This window comes from Styela clava, chromosome 7 (genome assembly GCF_964204865.1).
Source record: "Styela clava chromosome 7, kaStyClav1.hap1.2, whole genome shotgun sequence".
NCBI lineage: Eukaryota > Metazoa > Chordata > Ascidiacea > Stolidobranchia > Styelidae > Styela > Styela clava.
Genome location: NC_135256.1, coordinates 16,707,960 through 16,722,381, shown reverse-complemented (window position 1 = coordinate 16,722,381; position 14,422 = coordinate 16,707,960).

Genomic DNA, 14,422 nt, shown 5'->3' with positions numbered 1-14,422 from the left:
TATTATTTCGACGTTTCATTGCTTTCATGGTTCTTGTTTGTTGTGCCTAAAAGCATATATCTTGTGTGTATTTTCATCCTATACAATAGTGCTCCGCAACCGGTGTGCCGCGAGACGATGCCAGGTGTGCCGCACAGGAATTGCAACTATTCTCTTCTTTTTACAAATTATTTTTATCTTTTGGTAATTTTGCGTTAGTCTACCACTCTACTCTACTAACATAAAGTTAACCTGCTTTTACGTTAGCTTGAGCGACACCAATTCAAATTCCTGACACCCCCCTCTGCATTTGTGACGTAACAAGGAGTAGGCCTATATGGCAAGCATGTATATTGTAAAGCCTATTGTCGAGGCTAAAACATAGCACGTGTAGTAATCGAATATAAATAAAATGTGAGTTTGCAGAATCAGTGCCCAGTGGTCTTTAATTAAAAAGTTTAGCAAAATGGATAAATTTTTAAAAAGAACAGCTGATACTGAGCAACATATTGTACCTAGCACAAGCAACGTTGAAAAAAAAAATTGTCAAAAGGAAATACAGGAAAGACATGGCGAGTTAGCCCTCTCTCTCTCTCTCTCGAACTCGCGATGTCGATCGTCAATTATAAAGAATAAAGACATGGCGAGTTAGCCCTCTCTCTCTCTCGAACTCGCGAAATCGATCGTCAATTATAAAGAATAAAGACATGGCGAGTTAGCCCTCTCTCTCTTTCGAACTCGCGATGTCGATCGTCAATTATAAAGAAAATAGACATGGCGAGTTAGCTCTCTCTCTCCCTCTCTGATCGCAATCAACGGCTGTTAGAATAAAATGAGACTGCCGGTAGCAAAATAGAACTTTTGATATATTTAGCGTTGTTGTTGATTCAGTGCTCATACAATCAATTAATATGATGATATATTTAGCATGCTTAGATGAAAATGATAAGTTGAGACATCCTTTGCGCGTCGAGTACCGTGCGGTACCGGTATGCCTTCCGACATACAAGCACGTTTTCTTGTCACTTTGTTACCATTTGCACAGTAGGTATTGTAACCAAACACATTTAATTTAATATATTTATCCTTACTATTGAAGTTGTTAGTATAAACAGCCACCTTTCCATCTCCCATTACAAGAAGAGCCTCCGCACAGTTGCAGGCTAACCCGTTTACCGCCGTCGCATGGCGAGTGGTCCATGGCGAGTTAGCCCTCATGGCGAGTTAGCCGTCAGCCGTTTAGACTACTGCAACCATAGACTACTGAGCTCACATTCATTAATATTTAAGTGTTACTGTGAAGTCTAAAAGTTTTAATATATTTGAAGGTGCTCATTCAAAACATTTAATACCAATAAAGTTCAAAAAATTAAACGAACACAGTCCTATAAGTCAACAGTCTAATTCCGCTAACGTTACTCCAATTTCGTCTGTAGACTGTATTTGTATTCGTACAACATGATCAAAATAAGCCACTTATACAAATAAAAATGCTTTCTGGAGCATATTTATGTATTTTTCTCAACATTTGAGCACTAAAAATATCAAAAGCGCATTTCTATAGACCTAAATCACCACCGTAGAAAATGCCAAAAGACGGACAACTCACCAGGCCTCTAGGTAGTCGAGTTGTCTCTGGTGAGTTGTCCGTGTAGTCGAGTTGTCCGTCAGCCGGCTCAACGGGCTAAGCGTTAGGAATACGCTCGCCACCGCACCTCTAATTAGTCTGCGTGGGGTTCGCAGGTTCGAATCCCATGCGGAATGAGAGAGAGAGATTTATTGTTTTGTCAACCGTAAACGAACAATGGTATACAAAATAATATATACAATATACACAAAGTTAATTCGGTATAGACTGGGGGGAGCGATACGACCATAAGGTCATCGCAGTCAGCTCCCTCCAAGTTCACTATTAGGATTCACAGTTAAATGTATATAAATAAGAAATAAAATAAAAAAGATAGTCATTGGAGAGTTGACCAGAACTCTTACAGAATATTTTTGAAATTAGGCTATAAGATGGTTGAAGCAATGGCAATGTGCGAGAGGATTGCTGGACTCCTCGCCGTCGTAGGGTGGTTCATGTAACCGCTGGTCGGTTACGGCTTCCTCCACCATCAAGTCCATGCTTCCGAAAAAATAAAAATAACTAACTCATCCCATACCCGACATTTTTATGCCAATGAGTTTTTCCCCAGTACGCGTTGCCGTTTATCAATTACTGAATCACTACAAACAAACTAAAGCTGTTCTCAAAACAATCCACCACTAAGATATTCAATTTATCGCAGAATTTTTTAAACAGAACTACCGTTCCGGTACCGTTTAATCTGTAAAGCAAGGAAATGGATGCTAAGGTACCGGTACGGTACCGTACAACGGATGCATGCATGACTGAGAAACAAGAACAGCACAATTATAGATGTATGCTATGACCTATTAGCGCGCTGTCAGTACCGGTACCATATCATCAATTAAAACTAGGTATATCCGTGCCATTTGTCACAGTCATTTACTGAAGCGGCAACAGTTACGATACAGGAAACATGATGTAGCGTACAGGCAGTCTATGTAATGGACCTTTCACCAAGCATCGATCTCCTCGTTTACTTCGTGACATTGGCCAATCAGCAAGATGCAAAAAGTAACGTAACAATGCTCCCTTTTTGCGTAGATCCCTTTTTGCGTCGATCCCTTTTTGCGTCCGCTCAGACACTTTTCTCGCTCAGACAGATTTTCAAGCGTGGTCGTAAACATTACATCGTTTTCGCGTTTTTGAACTCGTTAGTTTTCAGTTGTGTTTCGGAAACCTCAATATAAATCAGATAATTCAATGATTACTCTGTCTTCCTAGGAGTTTTAATTTAATTGCAGTAATAAAAAAATAGTGTAGAAATAGCTGTGATAGACTATGCTAAAATTCTTTACCGGCACTTTTAAAAAACAGATTGTTGTATGCGATGTATCATAATGATGGTTTGAAACACATATCCCATTTTACAGGCACCAACTCGCTTTTTTTTCATGTTTAACATTTCTCTATACCTACTCCAAGTATGGTGCAGTCATATCATATTTTTCAATAAAATCACAGGGCCAGGAATGGAATGTATGACTGAAAGTACATGATAAACTAATACTAAGTCATTATAAGGGAGTTTATTGTTAGTTCATTTCCTGTCAGAATCATATCAACGATTTTAAATGTCGAAATCGATGATATTTATAGAACTGGCATTATCAGCGAATTCCTATTTTTGTGAAATATACGACTCTACTATAGAACCTTAACTGTAAAAGACCATTATTCCCTTCTAGAGTTGGACTAGGCATAGGCTTACCATACGTCCCGGTTTAGCCGGGACAGTCCCGGATTTGACAAGCTGTCCCGGCGTCCCGGCCGGTTGACTCAAATGTCCCGGTTTGTCAGCACGGTTTTCATGGGTAAAAAATTCAAATTCATTATTATTACAAATTTTTTTCTAACGGTGACAGCCCATTTACCACTGTTTTGCGACACACTTTGCTAGTTCAGAGAGAGAAATCGCTCTATTGTTATGTCACAATTGGTATATGTTTTAATGCGTTTTCTGGCGTTAACTGCAATGTCGTTAAGTTGTCGAAATGCCAAAAAGAAAGTACAAGTTTTCTGATGAGTTGAAGGAAGATTTTCCGTATTTGAAGCAAACTGAAGGAGGAAAGGTACACTGTACGCATTGCAGATCTGTTTTTCTATTAGTCCTGGCGGACGTTCAGATGTCAACGATCATATCCAAAGCTGGAAGCACAAAACATTGAGGCATCGACTCGACTGACCAATTTTGCGATAACAAATTCGGATGATTCTGTGTCGTTGGCAGCCGACATTTACCTATCACACTGTTATTCATGACCAAAGTTTTGACTGCACCTCTAAATTAATTTCAAATTTTTTTGAGGCTAAATTTGCATTAACTTGTAAATATACACAGTTAGAATTTCTGATGTCCGCTGTCTGATAAGCGGATTCGCTGATTTTGCACATTTAGCCAGAAATAAATGAGAGTTGGTGCATTGCTCCGCTGTTCTCCTCTGAATTTAATGATGATTTACTTCAAGCTCGAATGGCAACAAAACGCAGAAAAGTTGATGCTGAGTGCAAAGTGTTCAATGGCGCTGAAAATATTCAAACGGAATTTTTTGAGATGCAATGAGGAAATAAATCTATATTCTATTCGAGAGATGTATCACTGCTTGATTTTTAATATAAAAAGTATCATCCGTTCAGTTTCAACTTTCTAAAAATATGTGCGGCCCGCCAATGACTCGCAACCCTTAATTTTGGCCCGCGGGCGACAAAAGGTTGCCGACCCCTGCCGTAGATGTTGCAAATATTCTGTCAGAGGTGAAGCTAAATTTGCAGGGAAAAAATTTGTATTTAAAAAGAATGTTTGCGATTTTTACGAGAAATGTCTATCGTATATAGAGCTGCACGATGAAGCCTACAATGCTGCCAGGCCACACATATGGACAAATTTGAAGAGTGAAATAAACTGGACTGAAGTGTTTGGTCTGCAAAATTGATAAATGATATGTTTGGTTAGCTGATCAGGTTTTGAATAGCGATGCACTTTTCGACGAATACTGATAAAGAGATATTTATCTGAGCATGGTTCAAATGCAATTTGACTTACTTTGCCGGTTGAAATTAAGTGGACAGATTTGTTTAACGCTTTTTCTAACAGAAATATTAGCATTTCGACATTGCAGCAAATTGGTTGATTTTGTTTTTCGGAACATCGGCATCTGTTAAAAGGATTTTTTCCATTGTTAAAAAATTTTGGTCCGAAAGCAGGTGCAGAATGCCAGAAGAAAATATAAAACCACTCCGTAACCTGCAAATTTAATGGTGATGTCTCTTGTTATCAGTTTTATGACAAAATCAAAACAAAAATTTTTGAGAAAGGTTCCATCTGCGGACAAACACTTTTGGTCTAAATGAATAATACAAACAAATTTTTTGTGTTTTTTTTAATTCAATGATCAGTAGAGATTTACAGCCGTATATACCCGCAATGGCATGGTAGACGTTCCAATATTATCAAGACTGGCAATCGACCAAATGTTTGCCAAATCGCACCGTCCCGGTTTTTTGTTTCAGATTTATGGTAAGCCTAACTAGGCATGAATTATACTGTGCATATGCCATCCGACATAGTATGGTTTTAACTTATTCAATTGAGTTTTGTTTTTGTTTTCTTTTTGTTTTTCTTGTGTGTTAATTAGGGGTGGGCAAAATCGAATATTTTTTTCGAATCGAATAGTTCGAATATTTTTAACGAATACCGAATAGTCGAATAACGAATATTTTTTTATACACAACAGGAGGTCTACAACGTCGGTCGATACTCCCTTTGGAAGTTAATAAAGACATTGAAAAATCGGCTACGAAGCCTTTTTTTACTGGTTAATTTCGTCATTATCGCTGATTGTTTTTGTCACCGTGATCGTTTTTGCGGCGATATGTATGTTATAATACCGCCCTTTCTGGTATTTGCAAGTATTAATTCTTTCGGGTCGGCGGACATCGACGTTTGTATTACCGTTTACCCGTGCGTTCACGTCGGCAACAGCTGTTAAAACCATTTAGGATTGATGTAAAAACCCAAATTAATATTATTCTAATTTTTATCATTCGCGTTGGCTTTCATATTACTTATCAACGTTTGTAAATTTACCGTCACAATATTAAGCGAACGGTAATATTATTATCGATACCGGGATGTAGATATTTATTAAGACAATACCGTAATTAATTTTGCAATGTTTTTTCATGGTGTCTATGTTACTTTACAGATAAACCTCGCAAAGCTGCGATTGCGTCAATCCCGAATGTTGATTTAAAATAGTGACTAAATAATTCGACAATAAAGGCATTTCTGCGTGGCCATATGACGAGATGACGTTAATAAACAGTGCTTCTTGAATAATAATTTACATATGCGACCTAATGCTGAAAAAATTGCGCTTTTGTACTTTTGTGCCTAATAGATGGCCATGCGCTAATTATAACTAACTCTTCCAAGTTCCGACGTTTTCTTTCAACAAACCGCGCGATCATTATAGCTAATATCGTTACCAAGTAATTCACAATTTTATTTACGGAATTTGCGAATTCACTTTCACTTCTTTTGACAATTTTGATAATGTCACGCCCTATTTATTAGTGCAAAAATGCTCAAAATATAACGGATGTAATCATTTCCGACGATACAACAATTCGTAAACGAGACAGTGCGCGTTGTTACATCGAAATTCACGGTTGATTTTACGCCATACTCCTGTTCACGATTTCTACACTCCACCCGCCATGCATGCCCGAGTGAAATGTTTACACTTTCGAAACATTATTTGGTCAAGAATGAAAGGGATCACTAAAGAATTATTTGAAAGTACATTAAAAGAACTATGTCCTGCCATTTCTCTTAGGGTCATAGCTTGTTCGTGTTATACTATGTATGGTTTCACGCAAAATTTAATTCAACTTTCAATTTTCGTTAAACAAATTTATGTTTGGTTCATGCATGAAACGGCTAATCACGTGCCGCCAATCATACGGAGTTTAAAATCCGGAATATTTATTTTAAATACCTCATCTGATTATCGTTTCTAAATTTAGGGAACGGTGTCGGTACCTCTTTGTGCAACATAGGGAATTGAAATGAACGATCGAAACGCAAAGAAAACAAATAACACCACAACGCAAAGACGATTTTTCAAATTTGTCCTTTTGTCTGTTAACGAGCGTTGCAGGTGAATTCTCGCGCAATTCACATTCGGTTCAGAGACGTTCTGTGTCCAAGTGAAGCGGCGCAGATCACGTGGTACCCGATATTCGAATAGTAAAATGCCATTCGAATAATTTGATATTCTATTCGTTATTCGAATATTTTGCCCAGCCCTAGTGTTAATTTATTTTCAGTGTGTGTTACTTCAGCTCAATTTCGTTGACAAAATGGTAATTTTATATTTTTTTAAAGGTTGTGACTGACTCGATGACCTAACGGTCGCTTCGTCACATCCTCGTCACAATGCCTTGAAAATAATTTTGAAATGTTGTATGTATACTATTTGACATTGTTGACGAAATAAAATACTACTACTACTAGAACTCGCAAAAGCACTCTTAAAATAGCCCTGAAAATTTTGCAATTACCAACTTTCATACGAATCATCCGAGCGTGACGGCTGCTGCTAGGCACTATTTTTACCTCACTTTAGGGCAGCGTTTCCCAACCTTTTTTGGTCGTGGACTATTTTCTCACCGGCGAAACCCTTTGCGGACTCAAGGTGCGTTTATTGCAACCGTATACTCTGTGTAAACAGGCAATAAAACCGAACACAACAGAATTTTAACGACGAGAATTTAAGATGTATTCCTATTTTAACTTAATTGTATTCATGATAATTCGCGGTTGCGTCGAATTACGACAAGATGAAAGCATTACTTCTCTAAAATACAATGGCAATCTGTGAACATAATAATTAGATGGTCGGGTACATAAATTTCATAATTTGTGAATATACCTTTAATACTGAGTACTGAATATAGCTATAAAACCATGGCAAGAGCTGCCGCGGTTCGTTCGTGGCAGAAACTGCCATGAAATGGTAAGAACTGCACCTCTCGTTGAGTGCCAATGTTAACCTGGAGTGTATTGTATCGGGTATGTCGTAATATCTTATTTGAAGGTATAAAGTACGGTACCGTACTATATATGCTATGCTGACTACATTAGATAGGATGTCTGAGTACCAGTACCTGGTAGCACTGAAGTCCGGCACCGGTCATACAGCTGTACCGGTACAGTTCTTCAAGTTGTGTTATTGCGACTGCTTACTACCGCGTTTCCCTGAAAATAAGACCTAGTCCAATTTATTAAAATTTGTGTAATATAAGCCGATTAAGTTTGTTTCACATATTTTCATGTCTTACACAATAAATTTACACAAAAAAGTTATGAAGATTTTGTTTTAGGAATATTAAAGTTAATTAGAAGAATACATTTTGTTATCAATTATGATACTTGCATATTATTCAATTTTAACGATCCTTTATATAGTCCTACAGATACTGTTAATTTGGATGCAACTATGCTTTTGTAATCAATAGTGAGATATAAAATTTGGACCATGAGAAATTCTATTATATTCGAAAATAAAACACTTCAAAAAGCAGATAAAAATGGCCATAATATGTATAAAAAAAAAAATTATAGAATAAACAATCCTTTGAAGGGAATTGAAAATTTTTTGTAAAGGATTATTTTAAAAAGAAAATTATATGTTTATCATATGTATTTTATATTTACTAATTTTGTTTTTTTCATATACGTTTTATATCAATGTATTTATTGAAATAACCTAATTATGGTATGGATTACTACTGGAATTGAACAAAATAAATACTGGATCATGGATGCAAATGGAATATGGACTTATTTATATTATATATATCAACACATTTCAACAATACTTTATTAATATGTTTGTCAAATTTGTGGGGCACCGTAAATAATAGTCAATGTCTTCACAAGCTCCATAACTCTAAATCAGTGAGGCGTGAAGCTAATTTAAAGTATTTGTTAGATTTGGTATTGCCTTCTTATTTTGGATATTTACATATCAAAACTCATTTATTTTATTATTTTTGTTCCATCCATGTATTTTCAACAATAACCTATTGCTTTCACTACATGAGTTACGTAAAATAGCAATGGCATGAAAATTGTCTGCTATTGCTCAAATGTAAAATTTATAAGGCATGTCATGCTGAATTTTCATGTTTTCCCTGAGTTGAACTGAGGGCAAAAAAGTCTACCACATTTCATCGATTGCTAAATTGTATTTTAATTTTTTTTTCACTGTGATGTAAAAATATTTCATGTCTGCTGCTACCGATAGAAATTAGTCCATTTACACAACTTGATATAAAGTGGCGCAAAATTAGTTACCGCCATATTGGTAAACTTTTCAAGCCGCACTTCCTTTTTAGAATTTGTGAAGTCTTGCTCCCCACCCCAAAAATAATTAGCTAACAATAATAAGCTACAAATAACAGTAGTAAGGCGTAAGTATGTTTTATTTTTATTACAGTTGAAAATACACGGATGGAACGAAATAAATGACAAGTTTTGATATCATTCACATATGTATAAAATTAGCCAAGTCCAGAAGTCAGTATTTTAAACGAATAGAGAGAGAGTTTACTTCTCAAAGCTAACAGAAATATTTAAAATAAGTAACAGTAATAACCACTGAAAATTTCAGAGCAATTGGTCCCGTAATCAAAGAGAAAAGCGATCATGTAGGTTTTCCACTAGGTGTCTGAAAACGTGTCAAAGAACAACAACACAAGAGAGCAATGCTCGAATACATGGACACGAAAGCTATTTACAATAATTGCATCACGCTGTTAAACCAGAATATTTTTCGCATTGATAAAACCGCGACCACCATATTTCATAACATGTTGAACACTATTGTAATGCTTCTTCATTGGCATATTGATATTGTTTACCGCAGAACTGTAATGAAAAAAAGCAAAAAAATGAGCATAAACATAGCAGCTGTGCGAGCGTACAAATAAAATGGAAGTTAATTTTACTGCAAACGCAGTAAGAGTAAACATGTAAATGAAGTTGATATGATTTGCCCCTTTTTACGTCACATGTTAAAAATTATCGGAGAAGTTGTAATGCTTCTTCCTTAGCATAATTTCGTTATTCACGGCAAAACTGTAACAAAAAGATGAGAGTACAGGTGCCTCAACTCCCCAGTAACATACCGTACCCGTAAGTCTGGGACCGGTATTCGATCGTGGAATGGTTTTTCTTTGGCATATACAAACTCAATTTATTTCCTGTTATCAAATTAAACTAATACGTTAGTATATAAAACTCTAATTTTTTGCAATAGTAAGTCACCGTGCTGTGTTACGGTACCGAAACTGTCCTATCTTCACCAGTTCCTGTCTTGTGCCAGCTTCAATTGAAGTTGCAAGATGATCCGACTTGCAACTGCAGTAACACCAGCGATCCGAAACACTACTGTATTATAACACCAGGTACGGGTATCGCCAACGACTCACATACCGCGCAGTTCACAACAACTCGTAGCGAGCAAGAACATGTCTGCTCCTTCGCTGCAATCGCCACAAGATGCCGCTATTTTTCATTGTGATCACCAATTCGCACAAAAAAAAACGAAGTCCACAGAAACTTTTGAAATAAATAAAGGTAATAGCGTTCTGGAGAAAAAAATTCTATTTTTAACCACTGATAATTTCAAAGCAATTGGTCCAGTAATCAAAGAAAAAATCGAATCCTTCGAAACGAGTCCATGAACAAGAACAACAAAACGATCGTTATGTCCACTATGTGTCCAATAACGATACCAGGCAGCTTAATGCAAGGAAAACCATATACACAATAAAAACACTGACGGCCCTGAAATCAAAGACACTTTCAATATAAGCCAAATGTCCCCTAGAATCCGGTACACCAAACTAGCTGCTTACAATTTGCCAAATAGGCTGAAAATAACTTATGACAAGCATTTTAAAAGACTATAAAACAATTCTATATGTGCACAACATTTGAACAGTACTGATGAAAGCTAATCTATGACAACAACCAAAAACATAACACTACATAAACTGCGATGGCACTGCACTCACACATCAACATGATCCCAACATCAGCCCACTGTCCAGCACAAAAATCCAACAAATCCCAATCCAACAGTCGCAAAACCACAAACAAACATTTTCGATAACCCACCGGAGACCAGAGGCACTCCCACAGACACAAAACACCAAAATTCAACCGAAAACAACCACACTCAGACAACTGCACCCTGACAACCCACAGCACAAGCCAACAGGCCACACCCAAATAGCAGATCGACAGTGTCACAGCGCCCCCAGTGTCCCCAACGCTAAAATACCAAATATAGAAACAATATCACATGACTTCATTAAACAGATAAAACAAGGGTCGTCACAATAATATGACATATAAAATAACTTATCTTTTTCTCTTAGAAACAAAAAACACGCCCTCAAAGCTTACTAGGTATTACTAAACATTGTTCTGAAAGCATTCCGCATGTATGTATGTATGTATGTCTCGGCGAGCATCGATTTCATTGTTTATTTTTTCTGTAATAATGACCAATCAGCAAAAACGTAAACGAGGACGTAACAATGGCAATTTAGCAGCCGCTCAAACGCTTCGTTGGCTCAGACAGATATTCAAGCATGGTTGTAAACATTGCCTCGTTTTGGTTTGCGTGTTATTTGTCACATGTCACTTTTGTTTCAAAAAATTAGCTGTCAATGAATTAATTCAATTGTCATAATGTCTTCCGATGAGCTTAGCTTAGTTGGAGTAATCAAAAATTAGTCTCGGAAAAGATGCGATAGAGAGATAGACTGTGCCAAAAATTAGCTGACAGTACCAGTAGATAACAGTTGCAAAATACTAGGGGAACTTGGATATTGTGTATTGAACTGCAGGTCCTTTCTCCCTGATTACTTTCTACTTCGGATCCGTATGTGGCACTCACTACAAGGATGCTTGTACGAGATAGTATTAAAGTGAAAAGTACGATTTCCAAATTAAAAGAGAAACTTGCAAAGACGAGAACAAAAAAGATGAAATCTAAGACAAAACAAACTCAAATTAAGGACAACAGTGAACAGCAACCCAGAAAAAATCGTCGTTTCACTAGAGGCAAAAAACGAAAGATAAAGAACACATCAGTTAGACCGGCTATTCTAAGATGATACGATAGCATCCATATCCAGTTATAGGAAACTCAATAATAGACTAAATTTATATGATCTTTTATTTTTACGGTTATATCTTGTATTGTTTGAAGAAGTTAGACCATGATCTAACGATAGCTCACAAATATACTTACTATTTCGTTGAAAGAGATCATGTTATTTTCTAAGTTGCAAAATAGGCATTCAAAATTTTGCAATAGTGAAGTTAGAAAATATTTTAATGGCGCCAACCAACGGTCGGACGTTCAGATCCGAACGTCTGAATTCTGCTGAAATTCACACGAACCACTGTTTTAATAAAAATATATTTTGTCGAACAAAACTTTTATGTGTGGATGACTGGAACTAAAATATATGTGTTTTATCGGAGATGTTCGTGAACCAAATAGGTGATTCAACATACTTCAATATTTCCCTATAATTTTCATTATTGTTGTTTTTCCAATTTATCAAAATGACATGCAATCGTGCTTGAAAATGTAATCATATATGGGCACGTGTAAAACAAATTCATCAAAAACCCTACATCAAGATAATCCGTATCTTAGTTTAATTGAGAATATGGGAAGCAGTGATAAAAAATTTTCGATATATATATATATATGATTAGCTTCGTAGTGTAAAAACTTTACTGCGTGGTGAGAAAATCTAGAAATGGTCAATAAAATGGTGTATAAATTTGGGAGATTGAATGGTATTACTATATGACAGAGATGGCGAACCACTGACCCGCGGGTCACAAGGTGACCCACCGCGTTTTATTCGTGACCCGCCGAATGAATTAAAAAATGCCAAGATTAGTAACAAAAATTGATAAAACCGGCCTAAAATTAATCTAACAATCACTTGGGCAGTCAGAGCTGCGATCGCGCATATTCAAATTGTTAATTTCCGGGTCAGCATGGTAATTTTTATAACTCCTAATCTAGGACGCATGGTTTGCATCGCTGCTCTTACATCGTTTATGACATAACAATGCAACTGATCTGTTCATTTCTTGCAACGTCTTGTCTTTTTGTTTCAGGGGTTATACGCAGTGATGGGATTCAAATTTTCTGTCAGCCGGTTCCATCACAAAAGTCATATTTTTCGGCCGGTTCTGTTACATGTTTTTTTTTAGTAATGCTAACCGGTTCGCTCATAAAATTCTGTGAGACGGTTCTATGGAACCGGTGCGAACCGGCTGAATGCCACCACTGGTTATACGTGAACTAGATGTTACTTTGCATTTTATTAGCTTCTCGCCTATAGTGCCGTTGAGAAAAAAAATTCTTCCAGACTTGAAGTTGAAATAAAAACCTAGAAATCTAAAATAACAATGGGGCAGTGTAAAAAAGTCTTAATGTGGTTAAAAGCTGATCGAAAACTATAACAGTGCTACTCCCGGAGTGTGTGAACCAAGATGGCGAACACCGGAACGTAGTATGTGTACCATAAATGTATTCCAATTTTTCTTATTTTAGTTCTATTACGAGTTCGGGGACTAGCCAAGTGACTCTCGTAGTATTTGTACCTGAAATTATGGCCCAACTCTAACCTGGTACACTTTTCTGTGCTCCCGTAGTATTTGCACAAAGATGGCGCACAACCTGAACATAGTATGTGTACCAGGTTAGGGTTTATCAGGTTGTGCGTCATCTTGGTTCACATCTTTGTATTTTTTCCAACCAGCAAAAACAATAACATACAAAATTGAAAAATAAATAAAATTCAACACACATTTTTACTGGTGAAGGGAAGCCGCGGGGAACCAAATTTGGTTATCGAGCAGCGACACCCAAGATTCGCCATTCAATTTGATCCATCAAATTTGATTTGGAAGCTCGGAAGTTAAGTTTTCAGAATGAAATGTACCGGTTTGTGAATCCTATCCTACCGGATAAAACGTAGGGTATTCCCGATTAACCCGGTAAACAACGGTCTTAAATGCTGGTGTAAGTGGCTGTGAAAAGCCTGATTGCTATCACTCAGTAATCAGTAGTATATATTTCACCATACTTAAAATAGCCACAAACATACAAATTGCAATAAATTTTAAATAGGCCATATTATTTCAGGGTAAAGGAGACCTGAGGAAACCAGTACTGGTTATCGAGCAGCGGCACCTATAAAAAAATAAGTCCAACAACTATACTGTATTATAAAGAAAAGTCAATCGAATTTGCCGCATCGTCTTAAACGTTTTTGGTAATTCATATGTGTTTCCGTATTTAGTTAAATCGAGTGTCATAAAAAGTTCCTGATAGAAGTGCTGCATAAGTAAAGGCCAAAACTACAGCAACATAAGCTTATAAGATTTGTTTCAGAAGTTTCTTATTAATACAAACATTGATTAAATATATGTGACCCACTCTCTTATGCTGCGCGATTAAAATATAATTTTTGACCCATTCATTGAAAAAAGTTTCGCTATCCCTGCCATATATGAACACACTTACTCTTATGAACTTGACTATTTCCCCCACTCATTGTATGTGGTATCATCACCCAACGGTGTTGTATATACAAATTCTGAATTTCATTATTATGTTTTCATGCAGTGTATTTCATGTTGCGTTGTCATTATTTATTGATGTTGTTTAGTCTTACAAACTCATTTGAAGAAGCAGTTCT